The sequence below is a fragment of the Lissotriton helveticus genome, chromosome 1_1 (genome assembly GCF_964261635.1).
Source record: "Lissotriton helveticus chromosome 1_1, aLisHel1.1, whole genome shotgun sequence".
NCBI classification, from domain to species: Eukaryota; Metazoa; Chordata; class Amphibia; order Caudata; family Salamandridae; genus Lissotriton; species Lissotriton helveticus.
The window spans coordinates 678,328,173-678,345,755 of NC_136057.1; the positions used below are offsets into that span (position 1 = coordinate 678,328,173).

Genomic DNA, 17,583 nt, shown 5'->3' on the forward strand with positions numbered 1-17,583 from the left:
AAATTATCTATAAAAGCAAACATTACAGAATTAGCACAGGATCATATGGTGAGTAAGGAAAAACACATCTTTTATAGATTCTCAACTTCAATAATTGCCAGTCGGCAACTCAAAAATTCAGGATAGTTCCTGGAACAGAGTTCTGTAGCCTATCCATCTCAAGACCAAGACAAGCTAAGGAATTCCCTTGTACCACAGGCTGCTGTTCATACAATTTTCATTCGCACAAACGCAGGACTGAACATGCAAGTGAGGAGGGAGTCTTGCACGTGATTCTATAAGATATCAACACCGGAGAAATGTAATGAGCTTTAAGTGACTCTTTCTACGCCACCATTGTTGTATAAAGTCACAAAAATGAATTATGACCAACTAGCAATACAAAGAAGATAATTAAGCTAGGAATGAGGCTTACTTTATGAGGAACGTGTGTGCCACCACCCACCTCTAGTCTCTGCCCCGTATTGGATATCAAAAGACATCCTAGTGAAAGAGTGGCATGTCTATCATGTTGCCACTTGGCAGATCTCATATACTTACGCAAAAGGTAGATGCTTTTTATGTGGGAAAGTAATACAAGTCTCTATCTACTGTGCTATTCTATGCATAGAAATTGTTTCTCATATAGAGCAGGCCAAAGGATATGAATAACTTATTTCACTTCCTGCTAAAAAGTTTTATGTAAATACATTTTTACGCAACTTTTGATGCCTAGACTTTGTAGAAATCTCTGCCATAGAAGAATGATGAGGAAACAAGGAATTCATTAACATTGGGTAGTTGAGATATGAATAAGTCTGTAGTTGTATTTGTAAGCCATCTCTAGAGCGCTGCTGGTACTTAAAAGGCACCCTGGCTCTAAGAATTAAGAACTGAGACTTATCACCTCTGCACAAACCTTTACTGAGCAAATAGCCAGCTCTTTTAGACTTTTCTGAAACGTAGCAGTTCGTTCATTGAAGAATAATTCTCCGGTCGGCTGTTACAAATTTAAGTCCCACTCCAGAAAAGGTTCTGCCTCCTATCTTAGGTCATCTCCACCTGGGGACTGCCACCTGACAGGAACTGGAGGACCTGAGCAATCTACCTGGGCAGTAATGCTGGAATTGTTCTCGCAGATACTCTGGTACAGTTCAATGATAGGCCTGAAAGACTAGACAGAGTATTGAACACAATCCTTTTTGCCACAAGTATTCAATGAAGTACATGCAGACCTTGAGTAGAAAGAGCATGCCGAAGAAGTTGAAGTGCCACTGTCACTGCTGAATTTTGTATTCTTTGTAAGTGAGCCATGCCAGTTGCATGAACTCGGCAGCAGAGACCACATCGATAGCCTAATTTGCTCGTGATTGTGGCATGCACCACAGGAAGCCACATATTTGATGGTATGTACAGCAATATCGTCCTTAAATCTGAACAGCAGGCAACAGGTGGATGATAACTTATTTACTTGACTGTTTAAAGAGATATTTTTAAAGTGGAACCCCATGTTACGTACTGAGGGAGCTGGTCGAGGGGCAGACCCCGATCCTGTTGGCAACCATACATCTTGTAATGAGGTGACAGTTTGGTTTGAATTACCATCAAAACCTCTGTTTTGACTGCAGTCACATTTAATGAGTTCAGTCACCCATTTCAAGAACACCACCTTGCATTATTAAAATTTAATCAGAGTCCAAAGAATCGTGATTAATGGAAAAGTTAAGGTAGGTGTCATCAGCGTAATTTATCAGTGACAGTCCAAATGAACAGAGCAAAAAGCATTGGGCTAAACGATGAACCCTGTGGCAGCCTTTGTGTCAAAACCTTGAACTAATTAATATAGGGCCGTCATTTCAAAGCCAATCCGTGAACCCTTATCTCCCTCAGTCTGATACTTAGCCTTTCACGGAACACTGTGTCAAAAGCAGCAGATACATTAATGCAAAATCTGGACTGATCTGGATCTAGAATGTCACAAAGTTTCAGGTAACCTGTGAGCTGATTTTTTATTGCTCTCTCCAATATTTTTGCTGGATACGGAAGTTGTAAAATTGGGTAATAGTTACTTAATATTTCAGGGTAAATCGTGGCCTGTGCTTGCTTCCATGCCTTCGGAACTATGGATAACTATGGATAACTGAATAGATGTATTGCAAATATCCTGCTGATACAAATGAAGCACTGCAGGGCCTTCCCACCAGATCTTAGGTGGAATGAGTCTAGAAAGATCCAGCAGACGTCTTATCTATTAAACCTATCAACTCTTTGACAGAGATGGTGTCACATTTCTCCAAGATCTGATCAGATTTAACTACATACCTCTGGTTTTTGTAGGCTTCTAGCTGCCTAAGATCTAGGCACATAGGTACAGAGCAATTGGGTTCCAGTGAGGCAGTTGGTTCTAAGATATGTATGTAGGCTGCGATAATACGTCATATTTATAACACACCTTTGAAAAAATCAGGACCAATATTGTCAAACCCATGCAGTTGCTAGCAGGAGGAGCGTACTTTCCTTTCAGCCCAGTAGTGTGTAACAAGGGAACTTAACCAGGTCTTTGGCAAACAGGGTCTCAAATTGTGTTTTTTCAGTCTCTGTTAGTGAAGAACCAGCGTATCTGAAAGAAACAGGTTAGTGTTAGATTCCTTACCTTAGAAAATCCGCAGGCGTCATGCTGGATCCGGAAAGTTTTTGTTAGCAGTACCCTTGTGCGTCGGTAGGCGTCGTCTGCGGCTCCGCGGCCGTCGTCGGCGTAGTGATCGCCGGAATGACGTCGGAGTACTTAGACGCCGCCCTTGAGCGCCGACGTCAGTTCTTTTTTTTTTTTTCCACGCCAGCTAGCGCACATCCGGGAAGAGCGGTTCTCTAAGTCATTTTTTGACTAACTTTGATCTATTTTGGATCTCTTTTTTCGAGTCGACTTCGACTCCTGGTGCCGTAGGGATAACTGGCTTCAAGCCGTGCGACGCCTGTCACCGCCTGATGTCGGTGACCGGCCTGATGTCGGTGATCGACCCCCACCATCGGTGTCTCTACTGCCTCGTGACTGACCACGGCAAGTCGTGCCCCGACTGCCGGGCCGTGACCTCGGAAGCTAGGCGGTCCCACAAGCTACTAGAGATCTGGCAGTCGGCTCTGTGCAGCTCGAGGTCCCGGTCGAGGAGGAAGTCGAGGGAGCAGTCGCGGAGCCGCAGTCATCGCTCGTTGAGTCATCACCATCACTCGTCGGGCTCCATGTCCTCCAGTAAGTCGAGGCACTCCAAGAAGAAGTCGAAGAGGCGACATTGCTCTTCAGACTCCCCTCGCCTTTCGCGCGACGCGGATGAGGGTTCGGGCGACATTGCCAGGAGGACTCACTTCCCTCCGCTGAGGCCTGCCGGCGCGCCTTCGGGCCCCGCAGACCCGACTTGGGGCCTTGGCGGGCCGGTGGCTCCGGCCCCGTCGGGTGTTTCGGCCCCGGCGCCGACTTCGGTCCCGACTCCGCCATTAACCTTACGACTCCTCCTCTTGCGCCGACCCCAAGGGTGTCACTCCCGGCGCCGTCCTCGGACGACGTCGGCCCCAGTTTCAGCCTCGGTCCGGCATCAGTACGGTGCCATCTCCGGCGTCGATGGGTGAGGCCTTCACCAATAACCCGGCTCCGTCATTCCAGCCTGTTTACCAGGACACGGATGAAGGGAAGGACTAGGAGTGGTCTGAGGACCCTCTGGAACAGAAGTGCCAGTTGAGCCAGGACTTGGCAGATAAGCTAGGGGAGGCCAGTGGTTTGGACACTAAGTTATAACAAGGGAACCCAATGGATACCTACGGACCATGGGCGGACAATCTATTCTAGAAAACAAAGGTCCTAAGGTTAGTTTAATTACACATGCAATGAAGTTATAGACTTGAATCAGTACTATATCTATTATTCCAGTACCCAGCCGGGTCAGGAAATTTTATTCAATATATGCATCAAATTTTAGGTGACCACGAAGAGGGTCAAATACAAACATTTGATAGGGTACAAGCCTGTACCTATCCAAGAATAAGCTGACAAACAGTTTAGAGGAAAGATAGAGGTAAAGAGAAACAAACAATATCAGGCAAGAAAGACATCGGAGCCAACTGTCTCTTGCAATTGGGTAATTGGTGAAGCAAGTTTAGACACACAATCTCTGCAATAAAAATAGTCTCAATGGATATATTACAGAATTGTTTAGAAGGTCGACGACGTTTCGGTCCCCTGGCTCCTAATGAACCGGGACCATCATCAGGACTTTATAATTAGTTGCCTGTTTTAGATTTCGAAGCTCCTGGAAGGTTCCAGGACCATGCGTCAAGCGGATCGAGAAAGTCGTGAAATTGTTCCTCGTGGCGCGACCTTGGTCTGCGGCAAGGATGAGAATCGAGGACATCTAAAACAGGCAACTAATTATAAAGTCCTGATGATGGTCCCGGTTCATTAGGAGCCAGGGGACCGAAACGTCGTCGACCTTCTAAACAATTCTGTAATATATCCATTGAGACTATTTTTATTGCTGAGATTGTGTGTCTAAACTTGCTTCTCCAATTACCCAATTGCAAGAGACAGTTGGCTCCCATGTCTTTCTTGCCTGATATTGTTTGTTTCTCTTTACCTCTATCTTTCCTCTAAACTGTTTGTCAGCTTATTCTTGGATAGGTACAGGCTTGTACCCTATCAAATGTTTGTATTTGACCCTCTTCGTGGTCACCTAAAATTTGATGCATATATTGAATAAAATTTCCTGACCAAGCTGGGTACTGGAATAATAGATATAGTACTGATTCAAGTCTATAACTTCATTGCATGTGTAATTAAACTAACCTTAGGACCTTTGTTTTCTAGAATAGTGGTTTGGACACATCACCTGACACTGGATTCATCTCTCCTCCCTCCGTGGCTACGGAGGAGGGTGCTACGTATGGCATGGTGTTGCACAGGGCAGCCAAGGCCTTGGCTCTTGAACTCCCTGCTGCGACTGTGAGGACTAACCTCCTCACTGAGATGCTTCAGCCGCCAGTAAGCTCCTCGAAGCCTCTACTGCCGTTCAATGAGGCCCTCACGGACGTTCTGATGGGCACCTGGTCCAAGCCCTCCACAGTTCTCCCTGTAGATCGGAACGTGGCCCGACACCACCTCCCGGCTCCGGGCAACCCTAGCTTTCTGTCCGTGCACCCCATCCCCGAGAACCTGGTGATCCAGGCTTCTACGTCCCAGACCGCATTCCCGACCGCTCCCATGGATCAGGAATCCAAAAGGTTTGATCAGTTTGGGAAGAAACTGTTCTCCTCATTGAGTTTGGGGTTGCGGTCTATCAACACAGCTTGCCTTTTGGGCCGTTATGCCCACTCTTTGTGGGACACGGTGGCGGATGTGCTGCCCCAGTGCCCAGAGGAGGCCCGGGCCCGGCTCGCCCAAGCCCTTGCGGAGGGGCGGGATGCGGCGCGTTATTCCATCAGGTGTGGACTGGATACCACGGACTCGCTGGGAAGGGTGATTTCCTCGAAGGTGGCAGTTCACCGCCACGCCTGGCTGAGGTTCGCCAATTTCTTGGGTGATGTCCAGGCCACGCTCATGGACACGCTCTTTGATGGCCGTCGCCTCTTTGGCGATAAAGCAGACAGTGCGCTTGAGCGTTTCAAGGACTCCAGGGCTACAGCCAAGAACTTGGGCCTGTCTGGCCAGCGCCAGCAAACTTCTCCTTTTCAACTTCCTTTCGTGGCCAAGGAAGGGGCACCTCCACACGTCCTGCCAGCCACAGGCCGCAGAATCAGCCTCAACACGGACGTGGTAACCACCGTGGCGGTGTCGGGGGACAACGGCAAGGTCAGTCCACATTTGTTCCCGCAGCATCTGCCTCAAAGCCTTCCTAGTCTGAGCTTTCAGGCCCATTCAACGCCAGTGGGGGGCAGGGTCCGCCATCACCTCCTCCACTGGTGCTCCATCACGTCAGACAGGTGGGTGCTGCAAATCGTTTGAAGGGGCTACTCCCCTTCGAGGCGACCCCTCCAGCCATGCCACCGCAGTACCACCGCATGTCGGGGGATCACTTGCAACTTCTGCAGGAGGAAGTTATGGCCCTCTTGGCCTAGGGGGCCATCGAGCGCGTTCCTGGGCCAGAAGTAGGACGTGGTTGCTACTCCACTACTTTCTGGTACCCAAGAAGGGCAAAGAAGGCCTACGCCCTATCTTGGACCTCTGGAGCATCAACGGCTTCCTCCGGAAGGAGAAGTTTAAGATGCTGACTTTAGCTCAGGTACTAGTTGCCCTAGACCCTGGAGATTGGATGGTAGCATTGGAATTGCAGGACGCGTATTTCCACATCCCCGTCCTGCCGGCCCACCGGCGCTACCTGCGGTTCACGGTAGGCCACAAGCACTTTCAGTTTACCGTGCTCCCCTTCGGCCTTACCAGCGCCCCTCGGGTTTTCATGAAAGTGAAGGCGGTGGGCGCAGCTCATCTGCGCAGATCACAGGTTTCAGTCTTCCCCTATCTCGACGACTGATTGTTGAAGGCGGGCTCACCCCAAACAGTCGTCTCCCACCTCCAGACTACGGCTGACCTCCTGCACTCGCTGGGGTTCTCCATCAGCGTGCCAAAGTCGCACCTGTGCCCCTCTCAGAAGCTCCTTTTCATTGGAGCGGTTCTGGACTCGGCGCGGTTTCGGGTTTATCCCCCCCGAACAGTGGGTTCGGGATATTCAGGCTCTGATTCCGATCTTTCAGCCTTTATCCCGAGTTTCGGTCAGGTTGACACTGCGGCTCCTGGGGCTGATGGCCTCCTGCATCCTTCTGGTGCATCACGCCAGGTGGCGGATGCGGGCTCTGCAGTGGGACCTGAAGTTTCAGTGGGCACAGCATCAGGGCAACCTGTCCGACCATGTCCTGATCTCGGAGGGCACTGCGAGTCAGTTGCAGTGGTGGCTCACGAACCGCAATTGGGTCAGCGGCAGATCCCTCTCCCTACCCCAACCGGAGCACGTAGTTGTGACGGATGCGTCCCTCCTGGGATGGAGGGTCCAAATGGGAGATGCGGGGATCAGAGGCCTCTGGTCTCCGGCGGAGTCCCGGCTCCATATCAACCTTCTGGAGCTGCGGGCGATCCGTCTTGCACTGAAGGCATTCCTTTCCTCTGTCCAGGGAAGTGTAGTGCAGGTGTTCACGGACAACACCACTGCCATGTGGTACTGCAATAAACAAGGCGGGGTGGGGTCGTGGACCCTTTGTCAGGAGGCTCTGCGCCTCTGGACATGGCTGGAACACCAGGGCGTCACCCTGGTGGTTCAACACCTGGCAGGTTCCCTGAACGACAGGGCGAACAAACTCAGCCGCAGGTGCATGATCGATCACGAATGGCATCTGAACTCGTACGTGGCGCAAGGTCTCTTTCGGCAGTGGGGAGAGCCTTGCCGAACCTGTCTAGTCTCCACCTACATGCGTGGAGATTGAGTGGAGACAGTTGAAGCCATTTGACTTGCCTCCTTAAGTCTGTGATGTGATTCTGGCAGCCAGGCGTACCTCCACAAAATCGGTATACGCCTGCAGGTGGAACTAATTTGTGGCATGGTGCACAGCAAAGGCTGTGGATAGACTCTCTGCCCCCCCTTTCAGAGGTTCTCCTCTTTCTTCTTTCTCTTGCCCAGCAGAGCTCTGCACTGGGCACTATCAAAGGCTCCCTCTCGGCCATGTCAGCCTTCTTGAGGCTTCCTGATCAGCCTTCTCTTTTCAAGTCCCCTGTTGTAAATAGATTCTTGAAAGACATCACATATGTTTCCTCCTGTTCCTTTCGTGATGCCTCAGTGGGACTTGAACCTTGTACTGACTTAGCTGATGTGCGCTCCCTTTGAGCCACTTCGTAACTGTCCTCTACGTCTTCTTACTCCCTCCGCATCCCTCGAAAGAGGAAGAGAGGCTCCACTGTCTGGACCCAAAACGTGCGCTCTCCTATCTAGACCGCACACAGCAGTTCCGGGTGGACGACCAGCTCTTTGTTAGTTACGTGGGCACTAAGAAGGGACGGGCGGTGCACGAGCGGACCATCTCTCGGTGGGTCGTTTTGTGCATCAAGGTTTGCTACTCCTTGGCGAAAAAGGAGCCTCCTGTGGGGGTACGCACCCATTCCACTCGGGCCACAGCGGCTACTACTGCCCTGGGTCAGGGAGTCCCCTTGCAGGACATCTGTCAGGCAGCTACGTGGGCCTCACTGCACACGTTTGCTAAGCACTACTGACTGGACAGCCAAGTCCGGAGAAATGGCTTTTTCGGCCGTTCCGTTCTGCAGGACTTTCTGGTGTGTTCTTGGTTCGCAGACCCACCACCGGAGTTGGTATTGCTGGGGTATCTATTCTAAGGTAAGGAATCTAATACTAACCTGTTTCTTTCGGATCCACAAATTACTTACCTTCGGTAACGGTATATCTGTAAGAAACAGTAGTTAAGTGTTAGATTCCTTACCGCCCCACCCATCCTCCCGGTTCTGCGAACCAATATCTAGGGTTAAGGACATCCCTTTCAGGGCCCTAGTTTTATGGCACCAGTGTCGGTTTCTATCATGGCTCTGCGTTCCTGGCGCGGAAAGCTATGTACAGAACTGACGTCAGCGCGCAAGGGCGGCGTCTAAGTACTTCGACGACATCATTCCGGCCATCACGACGCCGACGACGGACGCGGAGCCGCAGACTATGCCTACCGATGCGCAATGGTACTGCTGACGAAAACTTTCCGGATCCAGCCTGACGCCTGGGGATATTCTAAGGTAAGGAATCTAATACTAACTACTGTTTCTTACTGATATGCCGTTACCGAAGGCAAGTGACTTGTGCTTTTTGTTCAGGTCATTTGTCAACAGGCGATGGGGGTTCGGACCCCAAATTTTCTTGAATATCTATCCAGATCATGTAGTTACCACTTGTGTCAGAAGGTCCTGTCTCTTTTGACTAAGCCTGCATCCTTTAGTGCTCAATGCCTTACTCTTCCACAAGGACAGGGGTGCCCTTAGAGATTCCATGACTGTGCCCGAATCGTCCCAGTGCTCTTGCGTTTTTTACCACTGTCAATCTAATTCTTTTTTGGACCAGTGCCATTTACAGTCTACAGTGAGATATTGTTGAGATGCAGGGACATTCTATAACTAGAATTGTTTTACAGAAGATTGGGATTTCCTCTAATCATGTTAGGCTGCTGCAGCCATCTATTTTTCCAGTCTTCAGAAGGCATGCCCCCAAGAAAAGCATGCGAAGGAAATGAACAAGACATTTCTTTGTACAATGAAAGTCCTGGTCACTGAAACGGTAACAACTAGCCTGACCATAAATGGGTACATGCACAAGTTCTTCCACCTAAGATGAACTGTAGCTGAGATCAAGCACTTTGTAATTTTTTGTGGTTCTGACCAATCCAACCACTATCATTTGAGATTAGTAATGTTAGTAGGTTGATTACAAACCAGAGGAAATACTAACGGGGTGGATAAGGATATGAAAATACAGGTCCCGGAGGTTGATAGAGACAAGATATGAATGTCAGCAGCCCTACATGCCAAGAACAGATGCATACTGGTAAGTAGCATATTCCGTTAGAGGCATGTGGGCTGCTGAATTCATATCTGTGCATAGACTGTATAGCAGTATCTCCTCTAGCGGTGGTTACCTGTGCCAGCTGCAGCAGTTTGAAAAAGAGTTTTGAGGACAGCCTGGCCTACAGCAGCTTGCTGTTTTTCTTGCACGTCTACACAGTAGTGTTTTGTGAAAGTGTGTATGGTGGTCCATGTGGCTGCCTTACAAATGTCTTCAAGAAGAATATTACCTCGGAAAGCCATGGATGCCCCCATTTTCCTTATAGAGTGTGCTCTTGGGGGGGACTTAAAGTGTGTTTTGCCTTTTGATAGCATATCTGAATGCATTTAACTATCCATCTGGCTATTCCTGACTTTGAAATAGGATTTCCTTTGTGTTGTGGTGCAAAAGCAACAAATAGTTGTTTTGTCTTTCTAAAAGATTTAGTTCTGTCTATGTAATAAAGTAGGGCTCGTTTCACATCCAATGTGTGTAGGGCTCTCTCAGCTACTGACTGTGGATTTTGAAAGAACACTGGCAGTTCTATTGATTGGTTGATATGGAAATTGGATACAACCTTAGGCATGAACTTAGGGTTGGTTCTAAGAACCACCCTGTTGGCGTGTACCTGCATGAAAGGTTCTTGAATCGTTAGTGCTTGTAATTCGCTCACTCTTCTGAGTGAGGGAATTGCAACTAAGAACGCGACCTTCCATGTTAAGAATTGTAGTTCGCAAGAGTGTAGAGGTTCGAAAGGAGGTCCCATAATTCTGGTAAGCACTATATTTAGATTCCAGACTGGGGAAGGGGGGTGTCTTGGAGGGATCACCCTTTTCAAACCCTCCATGAATGCTTTGATTGCTGGTACTCTAAACAGTGAAAGGTGTTGTCTGTTTTGAAGGTATGCTGCTATAGCAGCGAGGTGTAGTCGTATAGAAGAGTATGCTAAGTTACATCTTTGTAGATGCAGCAGGTAACATATAATGTTTTGTATGGAAGCGTCTAACGGGTTGATTTGGTTGTTGTTGCAGTAGATAACATATCTCTTCCTTTTAGCTGCATAGCACGCTCGTGTGGTTGGCCTTCCTAATGATGTTCATGCAGTCTGGGGGCAAGTTAAGGTATCCAAATTCTAAGACCTCAGGAGCCAGATCGCTAGGTTCATTTGATTGGGATCTGGGTGTCTGATTTCTCCATGGTTCCGAGTTAGAAGATGGGGTGCAAGAGGCACAGTCTTTGATGAGGAACTACTGAAAGTTCTAGGAACGCTGTGTACCACGGTTGTCTCGCCCATGTGGGAGCAACTAGGATTAGCGTGAGTGAGTGTTGCCGCAGTTTACGTGCCACGAGCGGGATCAGAGGTGCTGGGGGAAAAGCGTACGCAAATCTGCCTGACCAGTTCATCCATATCGCATTGCCCTGTGACAACTGATGTGGGAACCTGGCGGCAAAGTACTGGCATTTGGAGTTTTCTTTTGTGGCAAACAGGTCTATCTCTGGGTGACCCCACTCTTCGAAGAATGGTTGGAGAACCTGGGGGTGAATCTCCCATTCGTGTAGTTGTTGGTTGTGCCTGCTGAGCATGTCGGCAATTTGATTGTCCTTCCCTGGAAGGTGTTCCACTAGGAGAAAAATGTTTTTGGGAATCGCCCATATGCTTTGTGCCAGATGGACAGCTGTGGAGAGTGCGTTCCTCCCTGTTTCTGGATGTAGTACATTGCGGTCATGTTGTCCGTCCGGATCAACACCGTCTTGCTGTACAAGTATTTCTGAAATGCTTTCAGGGCTAGGAATATCGCTAGCAACTCTAGTTGGTTGATATCCAGCCTTTTCTGCTTGGTTGTCCAGAGCCCTTGTACTGTGTATTGAAGGAGATGGGCTCCCCAGCCTGTTAGTGACGCGTCCGCTGTTAGTACTAGTTGTGGAACCGGCTCTTGGAACAGTCGCCCCCTGGAAAGATTTTGTGGATTCCACCACTGCAGAGAGTTGTGAGCGCGACTGTCCACCAACACTAGGTCTTTTAGTTGTCCTTGAGCCTGGTTCCATTGCCGTGCTAGGCATTCTTGTAATGGACGCATTTGAAGTCTGGCATGGGGGACAATGAATATGCAGGAGGCCATCATGCCTATGAGCTGCATAAAGACTCGAGCTTGGAGAGAGTGCTGCGGTAGGAATTTGCGAATGAGCGTTTGCATACTGGCTATCCTCGCTGATTTTGGCTATGCCTTCGCCACTGAGGTGTTTATGGTGGCTCCCAGGTATTGCTGTACGTGGGAAGGTTGCAAATGCGATTTTGTGTAGTTGATTGAAAAGCCTAGGCTGTGTAGCAACTGGATTGTTTGTGACGTGTGTGCTGCACACTCTTGGTACGATTTTGCTTGTATTAGCCAATCGTCCAGGTAAGGGTACACATGGACGTGTTGCCTCCTGAGATGTGCTGCCACTGTCGCCAAGCATTTTGTAAACACTCTTGGAGCCGTGGTAACCCCGAAGGGCAAAACCTTGAATTGGTAGTGTTGACCTTCTAATTGTGAACCTGAGGTATTTTCTGTGGGCTGGATGGATGGGTATGTGAAAATACGCATCTTTGAGGTCCAGTGTTGCTAGGAAGTCTCCTTGCTGTAGCAACGGGAGCACTTGTTTTAGTGTGATCATATGGAAGTGCTCCAATAGTATGTATTGATTTAGGGGTCTGAGGTCCAATATTGGTCTGAGGGAACCGTCCTTCTTTGGAATAAGGAAGTATAGGGAGTATACTCCTGTCCCTTGTTGGTGGAAAGGGACTTGTTCTATGGCCCCCTTTTCCAGCATGCAATTCACCTCTTGCTGTAGCAGGGTGATGTGTTCTGTGGACATAGGACGATGTTTGGGTGGTATGTTTGGTGGCGTAGAAGTCAGTTCTAGGCAATAACCAGACTGGATAATTTCTCTCACCCACCTGTCCGTGGTAATTGCGTGCCAGACAGGTAGGAACTGTTGTAGTCTGCCTCCGACCGGTGTTAAGTGGTGTGGAGGCGGCGTAATGAAGTCACTGTTTTGTGGCAGTGGAGGCCCTGGTGTTATTGCCTCCACGCCCTCTTCCCTTATTACTGTTACCTCTGTAACCTCCCCTGGTTGTGTTCTTGTTGAAGGAACCTTGTGTGTTACTTTTGTATGAGGCAGATGTTTGTGAAGCATTCCCTTGTGTGTTTGCCCTGTATGAGGAGCGTCGAAAGGAGCCCCTATGTTGCAGAAATTGCAATGCACCCATAGATTTTGCAGTTTCTGTGTCTTTTTTTCATTTTGTCCAAAATGGTGTCGACAGCAGGGCCAAATAGAAAATCTTGATTGACAGGTTGGTTAAGAATGGTGGACTGCACCTCATTCTTAAAACCAGAAATATGCAGCCATACATGTCTGCGTAGCAAGACACTAGTATTAATTGACCTAGCTGCGTTGTCTGCAGCGTCAAGCGCACACTTAATGGAGGCGTTTGATATGAACTTTCCCTCTTGGATGAGATCATTGGCTTGTGCTTTGAAAGGCTCGGGCAGGTGTTGCATAAGGCTTTCGAGCGGATTATAGTATGCCCTGTCATAACGAGCCAGTAGGGCTTGTGTATTAGCAATCCTCCATGAGTTGGAGGCTTGTGCAGCTACCCGTTTGCCTCTAGAATTTTTGACTCTTTGTCAGGGGGAGGTGCTTCCCCTGTTGTCTGAGAGTTGGCTCTTTTTCGTGTGTTGGCAACCACCAATGAGTCTAGTGGCAACTGGCCCTTGATGTAAGTAGGGTCTGTAGGAGCCGGCCTATACTTTTTTTTCTATCCTGGGATTGATCACCCGTGCCCTGGCTGTATCCTTAAATATGTCGGGTGCGTGTTTTAGAACTCCCTTTAGCATGGAAAGTGTTTTGACACTTTTTTCTGCCGTAGTGAATGTGTCAAAAAGGAAGTCTTCCTCCACAGGGTCACTATGCATGTCCACATTGTGGAATTGTGCTGCCCTGTCTATGACTTGGTTGAAGACTACAGTGTCATCAGCAGGTGACGGTTTAGTAGGGTACGCCAGGGATGGGGTGGGTGTTATAAGGGTCTGTTGGTTCTTCCCAAGGTTCCTCTTGGTGAGGATCTTGTGGGAAATCATATAGAGGCTGTGTCTCATACCCTGTGTCCCCCTCATCGTCCCCGTGGTGAGAAGGCGAGGAAGGTGCAAAAGGTGTGGTAGGCATGATAGGTTGAAAAGGGCTGAAGGGTCTTGAGGGAGAAGTCCCAAAGTCCTTTTTCTTCAGTGGAATAGGAGAATCAGGTTCAAAGTCCAAAGGCCTTTTTTTCCTATGCAGGATGGTAACTTTACCAGTCTCTGGATTTATGTATATTTTTGCTTGGTCATCTGATGGATCTGGGTGGAATAATTCTTCCTCTACAGTCCTGGGTTTAGTGTTAGACTTTTTCGGGTCGGTAACACTTGGTTTTTTGACGACTTTTGGAGCCTTGTGTGGTTTTTTGGGCTCGGGTCCCGATTTTGGATCAAGGATTGGTTTCGGGTCGACCGGAGTTTTCGAGTCGACATGTTTTTTGTGCTCCGTAGGCTTCTTCGGATGAGTGTCTTTCACCGAGTCGATGTTCTTTTTTGGATCGACTGGTGTCTTTGGAGCCGTTGTCCTTGGGTCGACAGGTTTTGCCGGTTTCGACACTGGTTTCGGTACGGCACCGGTTGCCGGGTCGACGGTTTTCGGAACAGCAGGCTTGCTCGGGTCGGCAACCTTCTTCGGTTCGGCGCCCTTTGGCTGTGTGCCTTTGTTCGGGTCGACCGATTTTTTGGGGTCGACGGTTTTTAGCTGAACGGCCTTTGTCGGGTCGACAGTCTTCTTTGGCTCGACGCCCTTTGGCAGTGCGGCCTTTTTTTGGATCGACGCCCTTTGGGTCGGTGACCTTCTTTGGCTCTGGAACCTTCTTTGGGATGATGGCACTGGGCCCTGGGGTTTCTGAAGGTTTCGGTTTCGTTTTCGGAGGCGAGCCCGAAGGCGGGGCTGGCGAAATTTGTTTGTGATCTTGGCTAAGGCCTTTTGGCGATGCATCGACCGGAGCCACTGGTAACGGGTTAATCGGTGTCGGGGTGTTGTACTCACGATTTGCCCCAACGGGATTTCGTCGGAGTCTGAGTAATCCTCGACGGTGACTATTTCTAGGTCCGAGTCCGGGGCGTCCTGTAGATCCTGGTCATCATCGAGATGTTGTCCGGTTCCAGTGCCTGTCGCTGCATTTCTTGCAGGGCAGCCCGTCAGTTTCGTATAGTTTTTTTGGAGCGAAACTGGGCGCAGGCTGGGCAGGTTTCTTCCCTATGGTCTGGGGAAAGGCACTTGTTGCATACTGAATGTTTATCAGTATGTGGGAACTTGGAGTGGCATTGTGGGCACCTTTTAAACGGGCTTCTTTCCATCGACGGTCGGCTCACGTGGCGTCAAAAAGGCCCAACGGCCCGCGTCGACGACCGATTCGAGACGGAAGGTTGGATCGAGTAGAGAGGTACCGAACGAGAACAATACCGCCGAACGCGTTTTGGCCTTTAGAAAAGTTTTGTTTTCGATTCAGAGTTGGAGTATAGGAGTTTACATCCGAACCCAATGGCGGAAAAAAACAATCTGAGGATGGAGAAGATGCCCATGCGCACTGTAGTCCAAGGGAGGAGTCACCTATCTCGTGATACTTCGAAGACTCTTCCAAGACAACAAAGTGCAATCATCCGGACCCAACACTAGGCGGCGATCTATGCGTAGATATGAATTCAGCAGCCCACATGCCTCGAACATGTTTATATTATTTGTTATGGCCATGTCATTCATTGCTGTATGTATGTTTGCACTCTGTGGTTACCTTTCATATTTTAGACTTGGATTCTAGAAATAAACATTTTAAAGTGTTATACCCTACTTCCTAGTGATGTTTTAGTGTGTGTTATTCATTTATAAAAGAGGGCTTGGAGTTCAACTGTGTCCCTGAACTCATCTAGACAGACTAATTGTGCCCAGACAAAAAAACACTCATAGTGTTGCTTAATGGGTTATGTACGGGTCTCTGCCCAACTGGTTTTCTTATACTTGTTGACCCATTGAACTAAGTCCTGGCATTGCGGGAACTCAAGATTATGACCAGTCGAGAAGTTACTTATTTCAGAGAACAAGAATGTGGTCTCTGGCAACAAGTAGTAAGGCCTCATATCACTACTCTCCAACTTCTAGTCGGCCATCAAGTGTCTAAGAATATGAACATCCACGTTATCAACTTCAAGGGCAGGCCTTAAGACACACCACGAAATGTAGAGTTAACACTGTCCAACTCGCAGCAGACTACAAGAAACAACTGACTCTCCTCTCCTCAATGACCCCAATTGAGCGTAGTTAGTATATTAAGTCACAAAATACAGGATAACAGACCTTGGACATTATCAGCCTATAAATTCAGTTTCTTAAGGAGTATCGCATAGCATACCTTTTCTCAGTACGAAATCACAACCTTGCCCACGAATGATAAGCAGTGCCGGGCTAAAGGCCACTTCTCTGCCCAGCTCTCGGTGCCTTGGAGTAACTCTAAACTGGGGCTGGTTTGTTACAGCAAACTGGTGAGACCTATGACCTGATAGCGCCGTTGCAAAGCCTCACAGCTAATGGTCATATACCTGAGTTTTTAAAGTATTTGATCGACAACTTTATCTCATGCTTGTAAGTTTGCCTACAACAAAGTGCCAACACGACAAAATAGGACTGGCCATATAAACAACATCTCAATTAACGTGTAGACATTTAAGTCTCCACTGTAAGTGACCATATTAATATGGCAGCGACCATAACATGAGCAACAAAAATATGTCAGCCTAGATAGGAGGCGGACTTAATGCTAACACGTCTGTGCGTCTAAATTTCACACTTTCTAATAAAGAAAAATTACCCCACAGGTAAGAACATAACAAAAAATAAACAAGATTTAAAAGGCCCCTGCCACAGTGTTCATGACAGTTTGGAGGTTTTAATGGATAGTATGGCTTTGTCTTTCAAAAAGCAGTGCTTGCCATCAAACAGAATATCAACAATGCAGGCTTGTGCTGCTGGCCTAAATTAGGTAGTCTGGAATCACCTGTATTGCCATAGAAGAGTTGTGTTTAAAAGCTGAGTAATTCCGTCACTGTCTCTATATAAAATGGGGCAGATATTATTTCCCCCAATCATCCAGAGACTTGCTTTTTTGCATTAACTCTTTCGCAATAGTGTAATCAATTTAAGATTGATTGTTCATGCCATAATTGCCAATCAAACTTTCCTAAAGTGGCTAAGGTACTGGAAGCTTTCACTGTAGTAACTCAATATAGTTGAATGCCTTGCTTATTGAGGGACTCTGCACATGGATGCCGGATTGCAAAACCATCACTGTTCAGCTTCTAAGTTGATATACTGTAGTTTTTTTGTCTTGTTAGGGGGAGCTAGAGACTTTTCTGACACTTTATATCTTTTCTTCATCTGGGTAAGACTCCAGAGGGAATACTGGCTATTTCATTACTATCATTGCCTTTCCCCCAAAGATATTTTTAATAACTTTTCATTTAAATATTCATGAATGAACAAGCCAACCACATTGTTTCAGGAAACAGTCCAACATCTTTTGTCAGTTGTCTCCGATTCACAATATGAAGCCGTAAGAATCTATTCAATACAAGACAAGGCTTAATTTAAAAGGGATCTTATCTAAACATAGAAAACCAAGGCAGACCATATCCATACATCTTTCGACAGTATGAATTAATAAGCATTCACATTTTTTCCAGGGAGGTCCACTTTTTCCCGCCGCTGGCCCCCTGCGGCCCCGCCCACCACCGGCCCATTGGCCCAGCCGCTCGGCCAGCCCAGCAGACCCGCCCTCCCGTCCCCCTTCTTAAAGGGAGAGCCTGGTAGCCGCGGGAGTGACCACTGTGCCTCTCGAGGCCGGGTCACCCCATTACCCCCTCACCTGCTCGCCTGCCGATCCTGCCTGCCGCCTCGCCTGCTGATCCTGCCTGCCGCCTGGCCTGCTGCTCCT

At 48.2% G+C, this 17,583-nt stretch overlaps 1 protein-coding gene across 2 annotated transcripts in view; it reads right to left on the minus strand.

The window, feature by feature from the left end:
* HSPA14 (heat shock protein family A (Hsp70) member 14) overlaps nt 1-17,583 on the minus strand; it is a 440,582-nt gene that overhangs the window by 116,059 nt on the left and 306,940 nt on the right. The window lies entirely within an intron of this gene.